This window comes from Mus caroli, chromosome 17 (assembly GCF_900094665.2).
Source record: "Mus caroli chromosome 17, CAROLI_EIJ_v1.1, whole genome shotgun sequence".
Lineage (NCBI taxonomy): Eukaryota > Metazoa > Chordata > Mammalia > Rodentia > Muridae > Mus > Mus caroli.
Window position 1 is genome coordinate 33817194 of NC_034586.1, and position 23410 is coordinate 33840603.

Consider the following 23410-nt stretch of genomic DNA (forward strand, 5'->3'; position numbering starts at 1 on the left):
AAAAAAAAAAAAAAAAAAAAAAAAAAAAAAAGAAAGAAAGAAAGAAAGAAAGAAAGAAAGAAAGAAAGAAAGAAGTTGCTCTTTGGAACAAATCTCATCTGCATTGTCAGATAAGCACTTCAGTACAGCATCTCTGTGGTAACAGCATATGAGGCTGCTGGCTCTGGTCTCAGCCAATCAGGAGACTGAGAACCAGGAATGCAGAGCTCACCTGGCTTCCCCCCACCCCAGTAGTCTAGGACTACAGTCTAGGATTATAGCGTCATCTTCCTTTAGTTAAACCTCTCTGCAAATGCCTTTGAAGGCATGCCCAAAAGTTTGTCTTTTAGATGACACTAAATCCACTCACCTTGACTATGAAGATTAACAGATAGTCTATGAGAAATAAGAAGACCTATGATCTTATTTTTATTTTTTATCTATCTATCTATCTATCTATCTATCTATCTATCTATCTATCTATCTATCTATCTATTCATCTATCTATCTATTTATTTTGCCTTGCTAAGAAGAGGATAAAAAGGACCTCAAAGGAGGACTTCTACTACGGTAGAGTCCAACCAAAACCTGTTCACAGCAGGCCACTCCTGGGTGGAACCCCTGGAGGGCATCTGAGGAAGCTGCTGTTTGTTGGAGTTGCTGTGTACTGCAGACACTGGGTGCTGCAGCTGCTTCTGGTGCTAAGGGAGCAGAAACTGGAGGCTCATTTTGCAGTCACCTGGCAAGGAGCCTACAGGACACAGAGAGCCCATGCTTTCCTTTCATGGTGCTCTACTGCCATCTACTGGACAAGCTTCAGTGTCAGCTGGCAAAGAACAGATCACTAAGGGGTCAGGACCATTTTTGTAGCTGAGATGCAGTATAAATAATTTCTCACACTATGGGAGCAATACCTGGACCTTTTATCAAACAAAAAAAGCTTGAAGATCACAACTCTATAAAGAAATATGATGGTATTGCTACACTCCAATGCTCATGAAGTACTTTGGCTCTTTTGCTTTGTAATCAGTATATTAAAGAGACATTCACACATTTTAAAGATTGTTTAAATTCTGACATCTAGACTTAACAGTGACATGAACATATGGTAACTTTAAATGTACAATTAAGACCATGCATCGTGGTGATGGAGAGATGGCTCAGTTTTTAAGAGCACTGACTGCTCTTCCAGAAGTCCAGAGTTCAATTCCCAGCAACCACATGGTGGTTCACAACCATCTGTAATGGGATCTGACGCCTTCTTCTGGTGTGTCTGAAGACAGCTACAGTATACTCATATACATAAAAAAATAAATAATTTTAAAAACTTTTTTTAAAAAAAGACCATCACAATCTGCTAGTACACATGTTAAATTATGATTATTTTGGAGCCGAAATCAAATGATTTAAAATAAGCTAGCAGCATGCATTAGGAACACCTTATACATGAAAATTACTTTTCCCTTTCTGGGAGTTGATAAACAAAGATTTTATAATGTTACAGTGAATTAGAAGAACCCACCTCTCTTTAGACATAGGGTAGGTGTTGAACGGGTAAGGCACTGCTAAACTCTGAAATCACTACTAATATTAATGAGTTCTATATGTATATATTGTGAGTACTCTTTTGCACATTATTTTTCCTGGAATAATCAAGACAGTGGGAGTGAAAAAAATCTGACTACCTAATCATCAGGAATTGGACTCTCCTTTGCTGGTGGAGGCACCTGGAGTAAAGCCACTATTCTAGTTGATGTGATAAAAGCTTAACAACAACAAAAAAAAGGAAGTTAGGCACATAACTTCCTGTACATAAGGAAGAATTTTGGAAGGAAGAAGGAGGTAGGAAGAATGTAAGAGACAGGAGGTTTACTGTGAGATTGTGTCTCTTAGGAATATCAGATGCTGTACCCATAAAGTTCCAACGTGGCTGCCCAAACGTGAGCTGAGAAGAGAACACCAATATTCACGCCATAATGAATGGAAAAAAGTCCAGGAGGCCTCAGTCCTCCCAAAAAAAAAAAAAAAAAAAAAAAAAACCTGCAGTCACCTAAGGAAATCTGGGAGTGGGAGGAACAGTTTTCCACAGAGAAGAGCTTTATCCAATACCACAGGGGTCAGCCTTGAAAACATATATACTCGTAAGGTTATACAGACTAAGCTTGTGCATCTGTGTACGTGTGTGTGTGTGTGCATGCGCGCGTGTGTGTGTGTGTGTGTGTGGTGCATGGTGCATGTGCAGGCACACAATAACAGTTAATAAAAAATAGATAGCCACTTGGGAAAGAATAGGAGAGGTGTATGGGGTAGAGAAAAGAGTAAGAAGTCTAATTAATTATATTATAATCTCAAAAGTAAAAAACTAAAAATTTTTAAAGAGCAACTTGGAGTAGAGAGGATTATTTCTGCTTACAATTCTAGGTCCCCATCCATCATTGCCAGGAAGTCAAGGAAGGAACAAACATCAAAGGGCTAGTAAATCACTAAGAGCGAATCCAGTCAGGGAAAGAAATAGGCTAACTACACATCTTCCTCTCTCTCTCCCTCAGCTCCGTGAAATTCAATCCTCCAGTCTCATCCCCAGCTCCACAGCCGACCATGTACTGTAACTCCCCTTCTGCTCTGCCACTTTCTCCAGATCTTCTACTTCCACGCAGATCTTCTACTCCAAACTTCTTTCTCTCCCACTCATGGCTTATCCTAGTCTCCAGTGCCAAACAGGCATTCCCTAAGAATCTGCAAGCTGCTTTGTCCAGGGAAGGAGGTAGGGTAGCTTCAGATTTCCACCTCTCCATCACTCCTCCAAGTACTATCCACCATTCTTATCTCCAACTCTGTAGAAGACCTTCCTGTGGCCTCTCCTCACTCTCTGCACCCACGCCAGGGGACTAAGTAGATCCCCATGGAAAACCCTACTTTTCACCCACTGTGGCCCCTCTCCAGCTCACACACTCTTGGTCCTTTCTCATTCCTAAGTATCAGCTCCAGTACCTAGAAATACATTTTACCTAGAACCCCTAGTGGCTATATATATGGGGATCCCAGAAGAATGTCCTACGAGCCACTGCAGTCTCCTATGTAACAGAAATATTAACAGAAACCAAGAAACAAAATACTCACACAACAAAAACCAGATTAAAATGTAATCTTTCTAAACCCAGATGGCTGGATGTCAGCATAAAAAGGCAATCAATAATAGCCATGGTTATCTGAATCCAACAGAGCCCAGTGACTCTAGCACAGCAGGCACTGAGTGTTGCAACACAGCTGGAACACACACACACACAAAAAAAAAAAAAAACTCACACACACTCACACATGTCAAGCTGGGTAGTAGTGGCTCACACCTTTTGTTTCAGTACTAGGGAGGCAGAGGCAGGTTCCAAAAGAAGAAAGGAAGGAAGGAAGGAAGTCAAGCTGGGTAGTAGTGGCTCACACCTTTTGTTTCAGTACTAGGGAGGCAGAGGCAGGTTCCAAAAGAAGAAAGGAAGGAAGGAAGGAAGGAAGGAAGGAAGGAAGGAAGGAAGGAAGGAAGGAAGGAAAGAAAGAAAGAAAAGAAAAAGAAGAAAAAGAAAAAGAAAAAGAAAACAAGTCAAAATCACAGAAAATACTTCCAACAAAATCATAGAAGAAAAATTTCCTAGCCTAAAGAAGGTGATGCCTATAAAGGTGCAAAAGGCATCCTGAACACCAAATAGACTGGGCTAGAAAAGAAAGTCCCTTTGTCACATAACGATCAAAACACTAAACATCACAGAGCAAAGAAAAATATTAAAAGGAGGATGGGTGAAAAGACCAAGTTACATACAGAGGCAGACCTATTAGAATAACACCTGACATCCCAATGGAGACCCTAAAAGCCGAAAGGGTCTGGACAGATGTTCTAAAGACTTGAAGACACCACAAATGCTAGTCTAGTCAATCACAGTACGTGAAAAAAGAAAATCATTCCATGATGAAACCAAAGTTAAGCAATATCAAGCTACAATATCCACCTCTAAAGAAATGTAACTGAAGGAAAACTTTAACCAAAAACAAAACAAAACAAAACAAAAAAAGATTAACCACACCAAAGAAATAAATAACACACACACTAAAAAAAACCACATACAATAAATAAATAATCTCAAATCCATAGAGGGGAAACACACACACCCTCCACACACAACAAAACAACAACAACAACAATCACAAGCGCCAACAACAAAATAACAGGAATCAAAAAATACTGCAGATTCCCTGGAACTGGAGTTATGGGTGGCTGGGAACTAACTACCTTAGTGGTGCTAAAATCAAACCTAAGTCTCCTGCAAGAGCAACTAGCATTCTCAACTGCTGAGCCATCTCTCCAGCCTGGGAATACAGTTCTTACCAGTTCATATACACTGCTGTTGACCAAAACTTACTTACACAGATAGCTGCTTTTCTATAAGTGGCCTGAGGGTATTTAGTGAGCATTTCTGAGTTCATCCTGGCTTGGATGTGAAACAATATCACATGTAGGCTCAAGTGTTTGAAGACTAGGTAGCCAGGGGTCAGCCTTGTTTTAAATAATTTCTAGGAAATAGAGATCTACCAGTAGAAATGAATCATCTTGGCATAGGACTTAAGGTTTCATTGTCAGGCCCATTTCCAGTCTGCTTTCTGCTACCCGACTACCAACAAATTGTGACTAGCTGCCTTATGCACCTGGTGCCATGTCTTCCTCAGCCTTGATAGACCACATCCCCTAAAACTAAAATCCAAATAAACTCTTCCTCCTTTAACTTCTTTTTCTTGAGGTACTTGTTCTCAGCATCAGGAAATGTCACCAATACAGGATATCCAGAGGTAAATAAATATCTTACAACAGTAAGTCAAAGAAAAGACACCATGAGATTTAGATTCTTGTGTAGTCCCGGGGGAAATACTCTGGTATCACACAGAAAAGACATATAGTCATTATTCTGGGTATTTATTTCTAAATTTGAGGGGGTCTTTTGTTTGTGTTTGTTTTATATTTTTCTTGATTCTATTAATTTTGTTTGGATTTAAATTCTGACAACTTGGAGGCTAGAGAGAAGGTTCAGTAGTTAAGAGAGCTTGCTGCTCTTCCAGAGGACTTAAGTTCGATACCCAACTGTAGTACAAGCAATATAAGCTTATCCCTGACTAGCTTACAAATAAATGAGACTCAGACTATGGTTATTTTATTTGGCTTTGATTATTACTGGGTGGTAATAACTAATCTATTCTTAGCTAGCCTGGCTACCTCCCCAACTGTGTACCCCAAATACTTGCTGTTTGTCCTGGCCATGTGCTCACTGTCCATCTCTCCTCGTGGTGGCTTCCTCTATCTTCCTCTTCTTCCTCCTTCTCCCCACCACCCCCACCCCTGTTTCTTCTCCTCCAACCAGGTCACTCCAAACCCACCTACCTCTAATCCCTCCAGTAACTGGCTGAAGCCAAATTTATTTAAGCAACAGTTTAAATAAAGGAACAAGGTTGTACAACAAAAGCTTGTAATCATGAGAAGTCATTTTGTAGGCCTAGACCTTTGGGCATAGAATTTAGCATTATAATACATAGCAATAGACCAAATATCAACACCCAACACCCACACCAAGTAGTTCACAACTACCTGTAACTCCAGTTCCAGGAGGCTCTGACATCCTCTTCTGACCTCCATGAGCACGCGCGTGCACACACACACACACACACACACACACACACATACATTAAAGAGAGAGAAACATAAATAGATTTATTTTATTTTATTTTGGGCAGGGGACATTGTTGGAGACAAACTCATTAGTTCTGGCTAATAGTGCTATATAGTTCTGGCTGTCCTGGAAATCACTATGTAGACTAGGCTGGCCTTGAACTCACATAATTCATCTGCTTCTGCCTTTGTCTTTCAAGTGCTGCTATTAAAAACCTGTGCCACTATTCCAAGTTAATTAGTTTTTAAAAGAATCCAGCAATAGTAACATGTGCCTTTAACCCCACACTCAGAAGGTAGGGGCTGGAAGATCTCTGTGACTTTGAGGACAGTCTAGTCTACAGAGAGAGTTCCAAGATAGCCAGGGCTACACAAAAAAGTTTACTATCAGAAAAAAAAAAACCAAACAACAACAGCAGCAACAACAATAATAATAAATTTTAAAAGAAAAAATTCTGACATTGTACCTGTAAAAACCTCTTCAATAAGGTCAGAGAATTCAAATATAAAGTTGGTATTAAATTCTGTTATGAGATTATTGAGTGATTATATGAATAATTGTGTGTGTCTTAATCATGTATTTTGTCACATAAGCTAAATCCTTATTAGAAAAGCACATGGAAAGATTTGTAGATGATGTAAAATATGCTTAGCATTCTTTTTTAGATATTCAGTTTTTCTTAGAGTATCAGAATGGAGAAGCAAACAGCAAAATCTATTGGCAAATGGAGCAGTGGTTCAAGCCAAGTGGTTCAAAATATTTATTTCTATGTAGGTTTAAGTTTTTCTACAGTAAATTTAAAATATTTTTCTTTAATTCACAATAATTCTTAAAATATTATGATTATGTTTTTTATTTAACATTCTGGGACAACTGTACCATTACTTAGTAATTTTTAGGCTAAATTGTCTTTGTATATTACATAATCCATTTTCACTGACTTTTGAACTAAAAGGACATTTCATATAAAAATTATCACATTTGGAATACAAAGTATTTAAAAGGACAAACCAAGTCACATAAGAGATTGGCTCAGCCTACACATCTTTCTGTTCCAAACCCAGCAGTTAATGACACTTGAATGCAAAATGTCCTTTTTCCTTATAAAGGGGACAGTTAAACCTGTTATTTTAAAGCCTGCTGCTCATTCTTTGCATGAAAGCTGCCAGTTCATAGTAGCTGAAAAATTGTTCATTTAAACTTCTGCTAAAAAATGGAAATACACATTTAAAACTCAAGTCAGTTCATGAAGCTTTTAGAGATACTTGTTCATACACATGTATCTTTCACAGTTTCAGGCAGAGCCTCTGCATCTTTCTCACAGGAAGCTTATAGTTTTGAACTTGGTTGTTTGGAGGGCCTCTTCTAAGCACCCCAACATTTTTAGAAGAATTGTATTTTGTTTGTTTTTTAAGTTTTTATTAATAATTTTATTCGTTTACATTTCAAATGATATTTCCCTTCTCAGTTACTCCTCTACAAACCCCCCATTCCATCCCCACCCCCCCATCCCGCCTCTGTAAGGGTGCTCCTCCACTTACTCACCCACCCCTGCCTCACCGTTCTAGCAGATCCCTATCCTGAGGCATCAAGCCTTCACAGAATGAAGGTCCTCCCCTCCCATTGAAGTCAGATACATGTGTATCTGGAGCCATGGATCCCTCCATATAAACTCTCTGGTTGGTGGTTTAGTCCCTGGGAGCTCTGGGTGGTCCAATTAATTGATATTGTTCTTCCTATGGAGTTGCAATCCCTCTCAGCTCTTTCAGCCCTTCCCCTACCTCTTCCATTGGGGTCCCCAGGCTCAGTCCGATTGTTGGCTATATTTGCATCTGTATTGGTCAGGGGTTAGTAGAACTTCTCAAGCCATACTAGGCTCTGTCAGCAAGCACTTCTTGGCATCAACAATCGTTGGTGTCTTTGTTTCTAATGTTTAGATAGGGTTTCATGTATCCCAGGTTGTTTTCTAATTCACCAAAGATGACCTTGAACTTCTAGCATTCCTTCTTCTAGATAGTTGGGAGTACACCGCCATGCTCACATTCTACAGTCGATAGAGACTGAACTTAGGCTTGGTTTATGCTACAGAAACATTCTAACAAATGAACTACATCTTCAGCTCAAAACTTTGAGATTCTCAACAACTTATTTTAACTCAATAAGTTTAAACCATGTGTAGGGAACAAAATAAATATCATTTCCTCCCCAGTCACAGGGTTCATGACTGAGTCTACTAAAACAAAAGACACACTAATAAGAGAAAAACATTAAAAAAAAATGTAAAACCCACATTTTACACTACATGGGGACCTTGTATTATGAAAAATGAAGACCAAGATGCTAGATATGATGACACATGCCTGTAATCTCAGCATTCAGATACAGATGTTAGAAGACAACCTGGGCTACATATTGAATTCAAAGCTGTCTCAACAACAAAAACAAACAAAAACCAGAAGAGACCTACAAGGTTTTATTATTTTGCCTTTGTTTTGTATTGAGTCTGGGTCTCACCATAAAAGGAAGACTTGACTAAAATATCCTCCAAAGTGCTAGGGTAACAGGTACAATATCTGTGTGACCATACAGGCAGAATATAACTGGAAGAGAAGAGGGGTGGTATACGGTCTTACTGGGGAAGGAGTATATCAAGGTCTGTTTAGTTTCTCCTTGATATGACTTTGTGATATTCTTTCCCCTTCTAGTGTAGGACTGGGCAGTGATTATGTGAGGGTCTTTCAGAGAGACAACAACCTTGTTGCAATTCCCATGAGACCTCATTAAATGGAAGGAGGACAGAAAGTGCACATGGTTACAAAGAAATGAACAAGATGGTTTGGAGGCTGGAGAGATGGTTCAGTATTAAAGGCATTTGCTCTCCTGGAGATAACCTGGGTCCAGCTCCCAGCACCCATTTCATCTTCTTACAACAGCCTGTAATTCTAGTTCCAGAGGATCTGATGCCTTCATCTGGCATCCACTGGCACTGGGCATACACATGATGCACATGCATGCATACACACACATGAAACACTTTGGTTGGTTTGTCAACACAAGGTTTGCGATGGTTTGTATATGCTTGTCCCAGTGTGTGGCACTATTAGGAGGTGTATCCTTGTTGGAGTAGGTGTGTCACTATGGGCATGGGCTTTAAGATCCCCATCCTAGCTGCCAAGAAGTCAGTCTTCCACTAGCAGCCTTCAGATGAAGATGCAGAACTCTCAGCTCCTCCTGCATCATGCCTGCCTAGGTTCTGCCATGCTCCCACCTTGATGATAATGGACTGAACCTCTGAACCTGTAAGCCAACCCCAATTAAATGTCCTTTATAAGACTTGCCTTAGTCATGGTGTCTGTTCATGGCAGCAAAACCCTCACTAAAACAATGTTTCTCAGTGCAGGCTTAGCTATTGTGATATTCAATCTGTAGACCATGCTAGCCTCAGACTCGGAGATCTACCTGCCTCTGCCTCCAGAATGTTGAGGTTAAAGCTTATGCACTGTAAAAGTAACTTTTATTGACCTGGTGTAATTGTCATCTCAGATGGAGGCTTACTGATGATGGCTGTATCTGAACTCTGGCTGGCTGGTCAACTCAACTGTTCTGGTTCAAACTCCTCTCCAAGCTGACAGATTAGTCTGGCTTCTCTCTCATCCTCTGACTTTTTGCTCTGCTTGGCCTCAAACTAACTCAGGTGATCTGTTCCGATCTTCTGGTTTCTTCTCATTCTCTGACTCATTCTGTCTTCACCTGTGTCTAGCTTATTCTCTCTTCAACCTGTCTCTGTAAAACTCTCCTGGTAAAACTACCTTCTCTCTTTCTGCACTCTCTTATGCCGTCTCTCTTTCCTTTCTGTTCTCATGAGAGATGAGCATATCCTACTCTGTCAAATCTTTCTTTGATTCGTCACTTTGTCTGTCACTCAACTAGACACCACTTTCAAACATGGTGGCTTCCTTCGACTAACTTGACCTTCATTGTTTGAGAATAAAAGCATGTACCAAGGATGAGCCACACCACAACCAGAAACAGGTTTTTCCAGTGAACAACGCAGTCTCACAGGGTTAACGGTGTGATCAAACATCCTGCAACAGTGTGCCACCATGGCTGGCTTATTTGTTTATTTTATATATGAGTAGTTCACCCGAATGCATGTATGGGCCTGACCTGACTGTATGCCTGGTGCCCAAAGAGATCAGAGAGAGTCTAGAATCCCCTGGAACTGAAATTAAAGGCAGTTGTGAATTGTCTTATGGTTGCTGGGTATGGAATCCAGGTTTTCTACAAGAATAATTGCCCTTAACTTCTGAGCCATCTCTCCACACCCACATCTAAAAAAAAAAAAAAAAAAACAAAAAAAAAAAAAAAAAAAAAAACCAAAAAAACAAACAACAACAACAAAAAAACACTATCAGTGTATGAGACATGCATAAATAAATCAAAATAGATTAATGTATGGTGGTTACCCATTTAGACAGTGAATGAAAAAACAAGTGTTAGTCAACCAAGAGCCACCCACATTTCCAAAACCAAGCTCCCCTATTCCCTGCCCTTTAATACTCATCATTACTAAAGACCAATGGGACCTGGCTTTTTTTCACTTTCGCCACTGTCCTGCATTTTCACTATATGCATGTCCCATACCCCCTATTATAAAAACTGCACCATCACAGCCTGCCCTGCTTCTCACTCCCCTTCCAATAAATCTTTTTCATGAGCTCTGTTGTGTAATATGATTTTTTTTTTTTGGCAGCATTCCTTGGCTCTGACCATCGTTAAGGTACTCCCTGTGACTATTCCTTAAGTATGGAGAAGATTTTTATTGTAGATATAAGGGAAACGCAGGCAGACTGGGAAGAACCGGTACTGAATATGGGCAGCCTGGTTTACAGATCGAGTTCCAGGACAGCCAGAGCTACATAGGGAGACTCTGTCTCGAAACAAAACAAAACAAAACAAAGCCCCTACCCCCAATATCAACTAAAAGAGCAGGTATCTAGTGATTTTAGGGTGTGCTGAGATCAAAGTCCAGAGCACAGACATCCAGAACTCCGCCCCACCCCCTCCAACAGCTCATAGCAAACTCAAAAGCACTCCCCAAATGTTGGTGAAATGTTAGGGCTTAGGACTCGGAGCCCACCTGCAGCTTGGACTACTTCTTTGGAAGTAGCAGGAACTGTGGATTTCCTGCAAAGCAGAAAGCGGTGTGCAAATTGGGCTTTCAGCCTAGTGGGCGTGGTCGAGTCCTTGGCTGTGGAGCTGCAGGAGCCTCTCAAAGCTCCTGTAGAGGGCCTCAGAACCAGATATTGCAGGTTCTGTAGTTTTTCCTCAGTTTTCAACGAATTCCCCCTTCGTAGCCCAGGCTGGTATTGAACTCTAATGCCTCGGTTTCCATAGCGCCAGGATCTTTAAATGTTTTGCATTTATTTATTTAGTATAGGTGGAGAGTGCACGTGCTACAGTGCGCGCTTGTGGAGCTTAGAGGACAACCAGAATGGATGTTCTCGCGTCCCATCATGTGGGGGATATGGGATTCGAAGCCAGTCATCTGATTTGGAGGCAAGCGCCTTTACCCACTGAACTATCACTGTGTTGTGGGGTGGAGTGTGGGATGTGTATGTGTGTTTACTTTGTTCTGTACAGCAGGAACAGCTCCTGCCTTGTGTAAGGAAGGCTATTTGTCAAAAATGGTTCATCCTAGCCAGGAGCTTCGTAAATGATAATATTTGTAATGGATCTTGGAAATACTTGAAAGACTGATGTCTGGTCTGGTCTAGTCTGATCTTAGTTACAGGCAGGCCCTGAGGAGGAAACCCCATCTAAAACCCAGCCCTTGCAGACACCCCAGCCCACCCCTAACCGCAGGGAATCAGAAATGGGGTCTCGAAAGCTATGGGGGTTTCAGCACCCTAACCTACACGGAGGCCTCGCGCGACCTCAGCAGCTGGAAGACAACCGTGACGCACCGGCCGCTTCCGATTTCACTTTCCTTTTCTCGGGCCCGGCCGCTTCACCTCTTTGGCCGCTGCCTGGGGATTTGCCCAGTGATCAGTGACGTCAAGAATCCTGAAGTTCCCATTGGAGGACGGAGTTTGGCAAGAGCCAATCCCAGGGCTGGTCCCAGAGAAATCTCGGTGGAGGGCACTGAGCTCCGGGAGACTGCTGGGCGGGGAGGCTGTGGTGCGGGCTGCTTGCTTAGGACCTACCCTGCGGAGCAGCTCCAGGGAGAGGAGTGACCGGACCCGGAGCGCGGCGCGGGTGAGTGCGGTTTGCACTGGTGAGGAGACGCGGAAGAGCGGCCGCCGTGCGACCCGGGTGGGGACAGCGAAGGCGGCCGCGGGCCCTGGGCAGGGCTAACCAGGCCCGGGCGCGCGGGACGGCGAGCTCGCGTGAGCGCCGCGTCCCCGGCTCGCCTTTGGGCCTTTCGCCCTGAGCTCGCTGTGTTCCTTCCTCCTCAGGTCCAGCCCAGACTTACTTCAGTCTCTTCTAGTCCCCAGAGCCAGAAGTGAGCGGGACCCGGATGACGTTCCACCTGGTGGCTTGGAGCCCTGCATGACCAGAAGCAGGTCTTATATTTATGTATCTGTTTATTTATTTTTTATTTATTTATCCTCAGAGTAAACTGGTTTAGCTAGTTGTACCAAGAGCTGTGCGTAATCCCTGATGATTTTACTACCTAATTAGCTTAGGAAAAGAAAGTATAAACCTGGCTGTGGACTGGTACACGCCTTTACACCCAGTGCTTGGGAGTCAGAGGCCAGTCTGGTTTACAGACTAAATGAATTTTAGGATAACCAGGGCTACAAAGAGAACTCCTGTCTTGACCCCCACCCCCACCCCCCAGAAAAAGAAAAGAAAAAAATGTATGAATTTAACTTTGGGAAGTGAATAGGAAGAGACACTTCACAATTCCCGGTACATTCCAGATTTTGACAACACAACCATTTGTGCGTGTTTCAAAGAAGGGAAGAATGACATGCGTTCGTTCATGCATGCCTGAACCCCTTGTTAGTGAGATGGATTCATGATGCCTAGAGTATTCCTCCCAAGTTAAAACAAACAAACAAACAAACAAAACCATATTTTTCTAAAAGCAAGCTTTCATTAATGTCTTTAAAACTGCAACTTTTAAATTTGATAATGATGACAAAGGTGATGACAACAACAGGATGTCTCCATGTATCCCAAAATGGTCTGAAACTGACCATGGCAGCCCAGATTAGCCTCCTGCCTCTTGAGTGCTTGGATTACAGAGATTACAGGCATCTGCCCACAATTTTTAATACACTTAATTTTTTTTAGAACAGTTGTACATTTACAGAAAAATTGAGAAAACGGTGTGTGGAGTGTCTATAACTCCCAACTGATTTCCTTTCATTAACAAATAACACATTATTATTGGCCAAAGTCCACACACTATATTTATTCACCTTTTCCTTTTCACCCAAAATTCTTACCCCTCCATATTCTCATCCAGGTTACTGCACTGTATTGGTTTTTAGATTTGGTTTCAGAGTTTTCAGAGACACTTACGTAACGGCTACCTCAGATAATGAACACACGAAGAGAAAGGTTGATTTTGGTTCATAGGCTTAGAAGTTGCAGCATATGATCCATTGGTACCTGTTGATCTGGGCCTACCGTGAGGCAGCAGGCACAGAGAGAGCAGTGCGCAGAAGTACAAAACCACTCATGTAATAGCCAGGAAGAGGGGAGAAAGAGATGCATCAACATGCCACAGCCCCCTTCTACGATGCTATCTCAGTGTCCTAAAGAGTTCCACCTTGTAAGTTCTGTATTGGTTTTCAGTAGTACTGATGCAAGGAACAAACCTTTTTGTTTGTTTGTTTGTTTTTGAGACAGGGTTTCTCTGTATAGCCCTGGCTGTCCTGGAACTCACTTTGTAGACCAGGCTGGCCTCGAACTCAGAAATCTGCCTGCCTCCTGAGTGCTGGGATTAAAGGCGTGCACCACCACGCCCAGCAGAACAAGCCTTTTTCACGTGGACTTTTGAAGCATATTATGATATAAACACTTGGATGTGTGTTTGTATGGTACCCTTCTATTGTATATCTTACTTTTTTTTTAAATTTATTTTTCTTATTCACTTTACATCCTGTTCACTGCCCCCTTCCAGGTCATCCCCTCCCACAGTCCTTCCCCTATCCCTCCTTCCCTTCTCCTCTGGGAAGGTAGGTGATGACTCTGGGGGTCCCCTCCAACCCCCAACATTTTAAGTCTCTGAGAGGCTAGGTGCTTGCTCTTCCACTGAGACCGGACAAGGCAGCCAGCTAGAACAGATCCTGCACAACAGCTTTTGGGATAGCCCCAGCTCCAGTTGATTAGGACCACATGAAGCTGCACATCTGCTACATATGAGGGAGGAGGCCTAGGTCCAGCCCGTGTGTGTGCTCTTTGGTTGGTAGTTCATACTCTGAGAGCCACTCTTAAGGTTGGGTTTGTGTGTTAAAAGGATACAGTTAAGTTGCCATATTCAGCACACCTTAGTAAGGATTTCATGTCAAGATTTAGGTGCTGACCTCCACACCCAGCTGAGTGTTTGTTGGTTTTCAACATTGTCAAGTTTTGCATTGCAGTTTTTTCCCTTTGCATACAGTATTACTTAGAAGGAAGTCACTTTGTTCATCTAAGGAATTAGGGAGTTTTTAAAATTATTCTCTGTGGGAAATGTGTCCACTTTATTACTTTGTTCATCTGTTTATTTATATCAATATGGACTTTCAGGTATTGATGCTTGCAAGATAGGATTACAGTCCAATAGTGCTTTTTTGTTGTTGTTGCTGAAATCAGTGCAGCTTTGAATATTGAAAGCTGATTGCCTCCATGTCTCTCCTCTTTTAATGATGCCTTTTGAGTAAACACTTGTGTATACGTGACCTTCCAAACTTCAGACAACTTGGCCAAACAATTTCCTTTGTCAAGAGATAAGAAAATCTGGGTCTGGGGAGTTGGCTCCGGGGTTAACAGGATTTCTTGCTCTTTGAGAGGACCTAGGTTCAGTTTTCAGTAACACATGGCTCGTAACCATCTCTAACTCCAGGTCCAGGATATCTAACACCCTCCTCTGAACTCTGCAGGCGCTGCATGCATGTGAGAAAACACCACAAAATAAATCTACAGACTTGAGAAGGAGGGGGAGGAGGAAGAAGAGGAAAGGAAAGGGTCTTGCCAGATGAAGTGGTGATTGCTGATACTCTCAGAACCTGAAAGGCAGAGGCAGGCAGATGTTTGTGAGTTTGAGGCCCCTTTGATATACATAGTGAGTAGCAAGCCAGCCAAAGTCGCATAGTAAGACCCTGTCTCAGAGAGAAAAAAGAAGGGGGGGGGGGGGATTGGTAAGGAAACTGAAGTACAAAGGTGCAGGATGATTTGTTAGCTGCTACAAGAGAATAGCAAGCAGGACTGAGTCTGCAGAACTCCACAAACCTCAGGTAAAACCTTTTAAGTGAAGGCTTCTGGGGGGCGGGGGATCCAGCTTCCAGGATCACAATGGAAAATACACGGGGAGACGTTGTTTATAGCAAACAAAGGCTTAGCTTAAGATTGGCATTTAAGATGGGATAGGAGAGCTGGGGGTGTGGTGGCACATGCCTTTAATCCCAGCACTTGGGAGGCAGAGGCAGGTGAATTTCTGAGTTTGGGGCCAGCGTGGTCTACAGAGTGAGTTCCAGGACAGCCAGGGCTATACAGAGAAACCCTGTCTCCAAAAACCAAAAACNAAAAAAAAAAAAAAAAAAAAAGATGGAATAGGATTTGGCCAGATTGATGGAAATGGGCTATTAGAATACTGACCTTCCCTGAGTGGGGGAGGGAAGGAAATCTGTGTGGGTGTGGCAGAAAAAAAACGTCTAATGCCCAGATCCTGCCATTTAGGCGGTTTGTGAAGCTGGGATCTGAGGGTGCTGTGAAAATTGGGGGCAGAGAAGCCACTAGGGCTCCGAATCCGGGAGTGGTATTTTTTTGCGTGATTCTGTGATTTGGGCCAACTGCTGGAGATAAAAAAGATCACTGAGGTATGACTCTCGTTTTAGCATTCTGAGTAGGTGAGAATACCCATCCACCACACCAGAAAATAAAGTCAATTATAAAGCAGTGTGAGAGTGTTATCATAGAAAGACAGAACTAACTGGGAAGGAGCAGAGATGGGGGGGGGGGGCAGTTTTATCCAAGGCCGAGCTGTGTCTGAGAGAACAGAGTGTACAAGAACGAGGGGAGGAGTATGTCACATGAACGGCCTCTCTCCCTAAATTCTTACTATGGAGTACTCAGGATTTGGGGCTGAATGCCCTGCCTTGTGTGTTTTGAAGCAAGAAAATAGCAGGATGAGACCCACTTTCGAAATGTGATCCCTTCAGAACTCTGTAGGAGAAAGGCCACCTGTGGTGACTATTCTTGCTTGGCAGCCTGACTGAATCTGGAATGAGCAACCATCCAGAAATGGAGGGCACACCTGTGACAGATTTTTCTGTCTGGTTTGAAGAAGGTTAATCTACTTGTAGTGCGTACCTTTGAGATAGGAAGGCACACAACTTTGATCCAGGTTTTAAGTCTGGAAGACACAGACCTTTCATTGGGATCTTGAGGCAGGAAAACGTACTTTTAATGTGGGCCATACCTTCCGCTGGAAGCTTATATAAGGACATCCAACCTTGTGGGATTGAGCAACTATGAGATTCTTGGACTTTCCATTCACAGCTAGCCATAGTTGGACTAGTTAAACTATGGCCTGTAAATCATTTCAGTAAATCCTTTGTGTGTGTATGTGTTCTGTGACACTCTAGAGAATCCTAATACACCTCCCCTCATCAAATATGTAAGCTTCAATTGCTTTATATATCCTTAGTTTATGTGCCACACAGAAGAATATTTTGCCAGTTAAATGATACATGTCACTGATTACATATCAGAGACGCTAAAGATCGAAGGTCATGGGTGTCTCAACTTTGATGAAAAGTAGAAATTCCCTATTCGCTTGCTGAGATGCCGCCACCCACTATATGAATAGTCAGAATTTCCTCACCTCATGGATGGGTGTGGAGTTCCCGGGCTCCATTTGTGGATATTTACTTATTTTTTTTTATTAGTTATTTTCCTCAATTACATTTCCAATGCTATCCAAAAAGTCCCCAATACACTCCCCCCCCAGTCCCCCACCCACCCACCCCCACCCCTTGGCCCTGGCATTCCCCTGTACTGGAGCATATAAAGTTGGCAAGTTCAATGGGCCTCTCTTTCCAGTGATGGCCGACTAGGCCATCTTTTGATACAAATGCAGCTAGAGTCAAGAGCTCTGGGGTACTGGTTAGTTCATAATAATGTTCCACCTATGGGGTTGCAGTTCCCTTTAGCTCCTTGGGTACTTTCTCTAGCTCCTCCATTGGGGGCCCTGTGATCCATCCTGCTGACTGTGAGCATCCACTTCTGTGTTTGCTAGGCCCCGGCATTGTCTCACAAGAGACAGCTATATCTGGGTCCTTTCAGCAAAATCTTGCTAGTGTATGCAATGTATTTACTTATTTTTGAGACAGACAGCCTCACTCAACCCGTCTGACCTACAACACTTAAATAGACCAAGCTGACCTAGAACTCAGACTAGACATCCACCTGCCTCTGCCCCTGCCCCCTCCCCACCCCTGCCCAGTGCTGGGATTAAAGTTGTGTGTTACTGTACCATTCGTTCTGTTGTGATCCCCACGCCCCTTTCACGTGACATACCTGGTACCGTAGCCTGGGCTGAGATGTACATGGGGTAGGTTCACTCTGCCTCCTCTTTCTGACAGACAGAATAAGAATACAACCTGTTGTTAAGCATGAGGAAGCCACTGTTGGTGATTTTGGGAATCTGGGTATGCTGACACCCACTTGGAATCCCCGCACTCAGAGAAAGAAGACTTGGAGTCTGAGTCGGCCTTGACTACATACCAAGTGTGAGGCTAGCCTGGAATAGACGATACCTCATTCTACAACAAATCCCCACTACATCTGATGAACTGCTCCTTTCCTACCTGATAGCCAGTTTGTCAAAAAATAAGTGTTACACCACCCACACCTCCACCCACGCTTCTGCTTCAACAGTTTCAGCCATCTAGATTCTGCTTTGGCTGCTGTTAATAATAGCAATGGCTCTCTACTGCCCATTAAATATGCTGGTATGTCCGCTGAACGTTACTTTTGGTGTTGTGAACAGCTCTGTGACCCACACCTTTATTTCTTCATGGTAATACAGAAGCTCAGGAAAGTCGGGACTCTAACCTCGTGCGTGCTGAACAACAGGGTAGCCGAGGCGCTGTGAAAATCCAGGTGGCTCTCTAGGTGCAGGCTTTGATTGACTGCAGAGGGTGGTAGAAGATGAGGCTTGTGTTTCCCTACTCGGAATGCTAGGAGCCACAGAAGTTGTGATGTCCCAGAACAGGTTAAAGGTCTACTGTGTCTGGAGGTTGTCCTCTGTCTGTCTGCCTGTGTTGCAAGACCTATTTCAGTCGGTTGACTGGTGTTTTTTGTTTGTTTGTTTGTTTTGTTTTGTTTGTTTTCTGTAAATACTTCATCTTGGTGTCAGTCAGGTCCCCCTCCCCTTAAAAAACAAAACAAAACAAAACAGTTGACAGACAAATCCCAACCAAGCTGATGGGGCAGAAAGAAAGTTTATTGGCTCATGGAACTGACAGGTTTAAGGTAGGGCTAGATTTGAAAAAGTGCTGACAAAATAATGCATCTCCCCTTCACCTCCCCTGATTGGCTTACTCTTAGGCCTCAGGAGATTAACCGTCTACTCACCTGGATGATTGCTCCAGGAGCTACAAGACAAATGACGTCACCTCTTGAAAGTTCCCAAGGATCCACAAGAATTTCTCCCCTTTTCCAGCTAGGTGTCCTTGTGACTGGTTGTGATGGACTTGTGTTTTTCCTTTAAGCAAAGGGCATGGGTTATTAATATACCTAAGACTGATACTTTTGCTTCACCCTGGAACTGAGGGAGAGCTCCACTGTAAGCATGGGCTCCCCAGAAACCAGAGAAAGTTAAATGAAGTCCTAGGCTCCTTAAATCACCAGTGGGTAAACTTAAGCCATTTGCTAGTGGATCAAAAAGCACAGTTATCTTCCCCATGTTTTACTGCCTTGCTCTGTGACTGGTTCTTTCTCCTGCTGTCACTTTGCCTCTTCTCGTGTTATGCACACATGCTGAGATTCTGTTTTCTATTCACCAGCTTGTCTAAGTTTGTAAAGCTAAAGGAATCAGGTGTTGGTGAGTCTGTGGAGCTGGTTGGTGGGACTGTACATTACCACGGCTGCTTTGGAAACAGCTCAGCTCATTCTAGTAAAACCAAGAGTTCACGGGCCTGTATGTGTACCTGTAGGGTCACAGGGCAGTGTTCGTAATGTCCAAACTTAACCTAGATGGCCATCAGAGGTAGGAACGGTCAATAATTACAGTCACAGAACAGCAGTGACATGAGCAAAACAAGCACAGTCACATGAGTGACACTCACTGCCATGTTAGAAAAAAAAAATCACTGCCATGTTAGTTTAAAAAGGGGGGAGGGGAATTTCATATTATGATCCCATGCTTCGAAATGAAAAAAACCAGGCAGTGCAGGTGGTGGGGGCTCTACCCATTGTTTATGGATGCATACCTAGGTCTAAAGCTAAAGAAAAGAGAGAAATCATCACATTATAATAACTAAATCCCTCCACAGCTGTCTCCTCACCTAGTTCCTGAACTTACATGGAATGAACCCTGTATACTAGGACTGGATGATGGAGACACACAGTCTGCTCTCCTGTGGTCAGGAGTTGCCAGAAGGGATGGTGTTCAGCTGAGAACTCCAGGAAGGAAAGGGGTTGTAATGCAAAGGAATGATAATGAGCAGGGTTTGGTTTGAGGCTGAGTTGAAGGTAGGAGTGGCAGGAAATGAGTTGGGAGATAGGACTTGGCCATGGTTAACAGCTGGAGGCCCTTGGGGGTGGGGAAGGGGGGAGGGGAAAAGTCTTGACTTTATTCCTGGGGTGCCAGAAAGCCATTTCTGGAGTCTTAACCAGTAACCACATTGGCACTTATACTAGTAGGCTGGGAATGTGTGAGGGACAAAAAGGAAGATAGCTGTAGTAACTGGAGCAGTGCCAGCAGGGGAGAAAAGTTCAAGAGGAGAAGCCCTTCCAGGCTTAATAGTTCCTGATGCTAAATCTGACATGTGTCAGTGTCAAATTTCAAGGAATGTTCTTTTGTTCCCCCATTTAACCTCACTTAACCTGAAACATAGTAGGTGCTCAGTAAATCATGCTTAAACCCTCAATGGTTTCCCAGGTCTGTTGGGATGAAATTCAGACTTCTTTATCTGGTTGAGCTGGGCCAGAGAAAACAGTACAAGGCCATGGGAGAACAGTGGGAGGGCAGGGAGTCATTTTTTTGTTACTGTTTTGAGACAGGGTCTTGCTGTTTAACCCCAAGTTAACCTTGAATGTGTGCCAGCCCTCTTGCCTAAGCCTCCCAAGTGCTGGGGTTATAGATGTGTGCCACCACACTTGGCTAGAATCCAAAGTGCTTGGGCTATGGGACTACAGTCACCAGTATTCCCAAGACAGTCAACTCAGCCATAGCCATAACTAGGGCTACAATATTGGGGAATACAACCTTTGGTAGCAAGCAGGAGTGTAGCCATTTTATATAGCTAGATCACTTGCTTTTTGCCCTGAAGATTTGCTAGAAGACTCTCTCTAAGTTTGTTAGTGAATCCTGGCTGAATTTTACTTCTGGAAGAATTTACTAATTTTAGATTGAGAAATAGGCCTTAATCTGCACCCTATGAACAATTAGGTGGCGGTCTCATGTTACATGGAGCCTTAAGATAAGTATTCTGGGATGGCAGAAGAAGGGACTCCTGTTGGGAGGCCCAGGGGCATGTTTGAGGAGATGCTGGGGTAACTGAAAGAGCCCTGAGGGTCAGGCTGCAAACCTACTTGTCTCTCTGGGTGTTAGAGTCCATAACTGGGGATTCATTGTCTTCTTGAATTTCTCTCTGGCTTTAGGAGTTTAAGGAAGCAGGGAGTAAAGTACTAGATATAGGGCAGAAGAAGCCACAGGAGTCAGGAGAGAATTTAGCACCTAGAGCAAAAATTGTAGCTGTTAAGAAGTGTGGGGCCAGAGCTTGGACACACAGCGGTGAGGGCAGTAGTGCAGGTGTCTGCCTCAGAGGTGTAGACCTTCATGACAACACTTCAGAGCATTTGCAGCTCACAGTGAATCTCACAGCCAAGAATCACACCCAGGATCCACGGTGTTGCAGAAATGACAGTGTCACCCTGCCCCCAACTGGTTTGTTGTAGGTTAGGTGTTTATGAGAGCCTCAGCTTTCTAAGGGAGAAGTGATTTGGAGATAAAGGGAGACTCAGTGAAGGATAGAAAGTATCCCCAATTCTAAGTGTCAGGATACTGCAGGCCTCCCTGCTCCTGTGGAATTGTAGCTAGTTTCTGGATTACTGGAGGACCTGAGATCTGCTGCCACCCCCCCCGCCCCCCCCCCATCCCACCCCCATGTGTGACTTCAGGTGCAACATAATTAATACTCAGTCATTTCCTGTCTATTCAAAATACTATTCAGGGTAAAGGGAGTGGTGGTAAAATGCTCTAGTTTGCTTTTCTGCTGCTGTAACATTCTGACCAAAAAGAACTTGAAGAGGAAAAAAAAAACTTATTTCAGCTTATATTTCCAGGTCACAGCCCATCACTGAGAGACGTCAGCACAGGAATGCAAGAATTTAAACAAACATAATTTACTGGCTCACCTGCTGATTTACGCTCAGCTACACAGTCCAAGACTGCCTACCTAGTGATGGTACTGCCCACGGTGGGCAGCACCCTCCTACCTCAACTAACAATTAAGACAGTGCCTCATGGAGATGCCCACGTCTTATTTAGGCAGTTCTCCCATTGAGGTTCCATCTTTCAGGTGACTCTAGGTTCTGTTAGAGTGCCAATAACAAGACCTGGACTGCTCGCTTCTGATAACTTCATGGCAGTGCCTGAGCCAGGAACAGAGGGTAGGATAATGGTTCTATTTTTTAGGAACTTGTGGAGATGATGGGGAGAACAAGGCCAGATATATATAAGAAATCTGAGATCATGGTTTGGGAAAGTACTTTTAGAATTCAGCAGAGGTACACCCCTGTGATCTCAGTACTCAGGAGGCAAAGGCAGGAGGTTAGAATATTCAAGGCCAGCCTGAGCTGCTTAGTCCTGGCTCTAGTTCTGTGGAGGGCCTGACGGAGTAGGTATGGGAAAGTGGTGTGGACTGCTTTGCCCTCTCTTCCCCTCAACCCAGCTTTTTTCCTCTTAATTCCGCAAGCTTGAGCTGCTTCCATCCATAAAAAGCCAAAAGTGCTGTCTAACAAGAGTGCTTCCTGTTATCTCTTAGTAGTGAAGGCTAGAGTGCTTTCAACCAAAGCTGAAGGATACGTTCCCCTTCTCTCTTGTCACCTCTGCTCAGTTTACCAAGCCGTCTGTGTAGAGGAGTCCATCAGGGTATTGAACAGAGGAGATGGTCTCAAGCCCCATTTTACAGTGTGGGATGGCTGGGGCGGAAGTTTGGGCACTTAGACTGCTTCCTGGCTGTGTCCTACAGCATCATGGTTAATAGGACCGTCTTAGTCAGGGTTTCTATTCCTGCACAAACATCATGACCAAGAAGCAAATTGGGGAGGAAAGGGTTTATTCAGCTTACATTTCCACATTGCTGTTCATCACTGAAAGAAGTCAGGATTGGAACTCAAGCAGGTCAGAAGCAGGAGCTGATGCAGAGGCCATGGAGGGATGTTCTTTACTGGCTTGCCTCTCCTGGCTTGCTCAGCCTGCTCTCTTATAGAACCAAGACTACAGCCCAGAGATGGTCCCACCCACAAGGGGCCCTTCCCACTTGATCACTAATTGAGAAAATGCCTTACAGTTTGATCTCATGGAGGCATTTCCTCAACTGAAGCTCCTTTCTGTGTGATAACTCCAGCTGTGTCAAGTTGACACAAAACTAGCCAGTACAAGGACCAAATCTCAGTTTCCTCGGAAGAGTGTCCCAAGTGTGAAATCACCTGATTATTGGAGTCTAGAACCTGAACTTTGAGCCTGAATTGTTCAAGCTTTTGAGTTTATACCTCTGGTCTTAAAAATAACATGTTCAAGGTGAGTCTTTGCAGCCAGGCAGTGACTGTCAAGTTACGGTGACCCAGAAACAAAAGACTCTGTACAGTTAACATTGGCTTTAGTTTTTCTAAACCCACTCATTATTTCAATAGGAGTGTTAGACAAGGTTTTAAATACTCTGGTTTCAACAACTTGACTGGTTAGAGACCCTTTTAATGTATCCGAAAACCATAACCTTTGTTTCCCCAAACTTTTCTTTTTGTACAGTTTTCTCAAACCATTTCAATGTAAATTGTAGTTATGAAGATCTAACTATGGTGGCATCTGCTGAAAAGTGGGTTTTCATGTAGTCTCAGTACGTGCCATTAAGATTATCTCCATTTAAATTTTTCTTGATAGTCCCTGAAATGTTGTTATAACTACCTTTTAAAAACAGAATCTGAGCCAGGTGGTGGTGGCGCACACCTTTAATCCCAGCACTTGGGAGGCAGAGGCAGGCGGACTTCTGAGTTTGAGGCCAGCCTGGTCTACAAAGTGAGTGTCAGGACAGCCAGAGCTACACAGAGAAACCCTGTCTCGA

At 43.4% G+C, this 23410-nt stretch overlaps 2 protein-coding genes and 1 non-coding gene across 6 annotated transcripts in view; 1 reads left to right on the forward strand and 2 right to left on the reverse strand.

Moving 5' to 3' along the window:
- LOC110283719 (E3 ubiquitin-protein ligase TRIM39) overlaps positions 1–23410 on the reverse strand; it is a 529744-nt gene that overhangs the window by 487412 nt on the left and 18922 nt on the right. The gene's annotated exons all lie outside the window — the stretch shown is intronic.
- Trim26 (tripartite motif containing 26) overlaps positions 11809–23410 on the forward strand; it is a 22565-nt gene continuing 10963 nt past the window's right edge. For 3 of the 4 annotated variants that reach the window (XM_021149164.1, XM_021149166.1, XM_021149167.1), the window contains exons 1-2: positions 11809–11939; positions 12140–12247. The gene's annotated coding sequence lies outside the window, so the exon portion shown is untranslated. The remainder of the gene's footprint in view (positions 11940–12139; positions 12248–23410) is intronic. The other variant, XM_021149165.1, reaches the window with a different exon arrangement.
- Positions 17394–17523, reverse strand: LOC115029779. Its single transcript, XR_003835345.1, has one exon. It is a non-coding gene; the product is annotated as a small nucleolar RNA SNORA51 (small nucleolar RNA).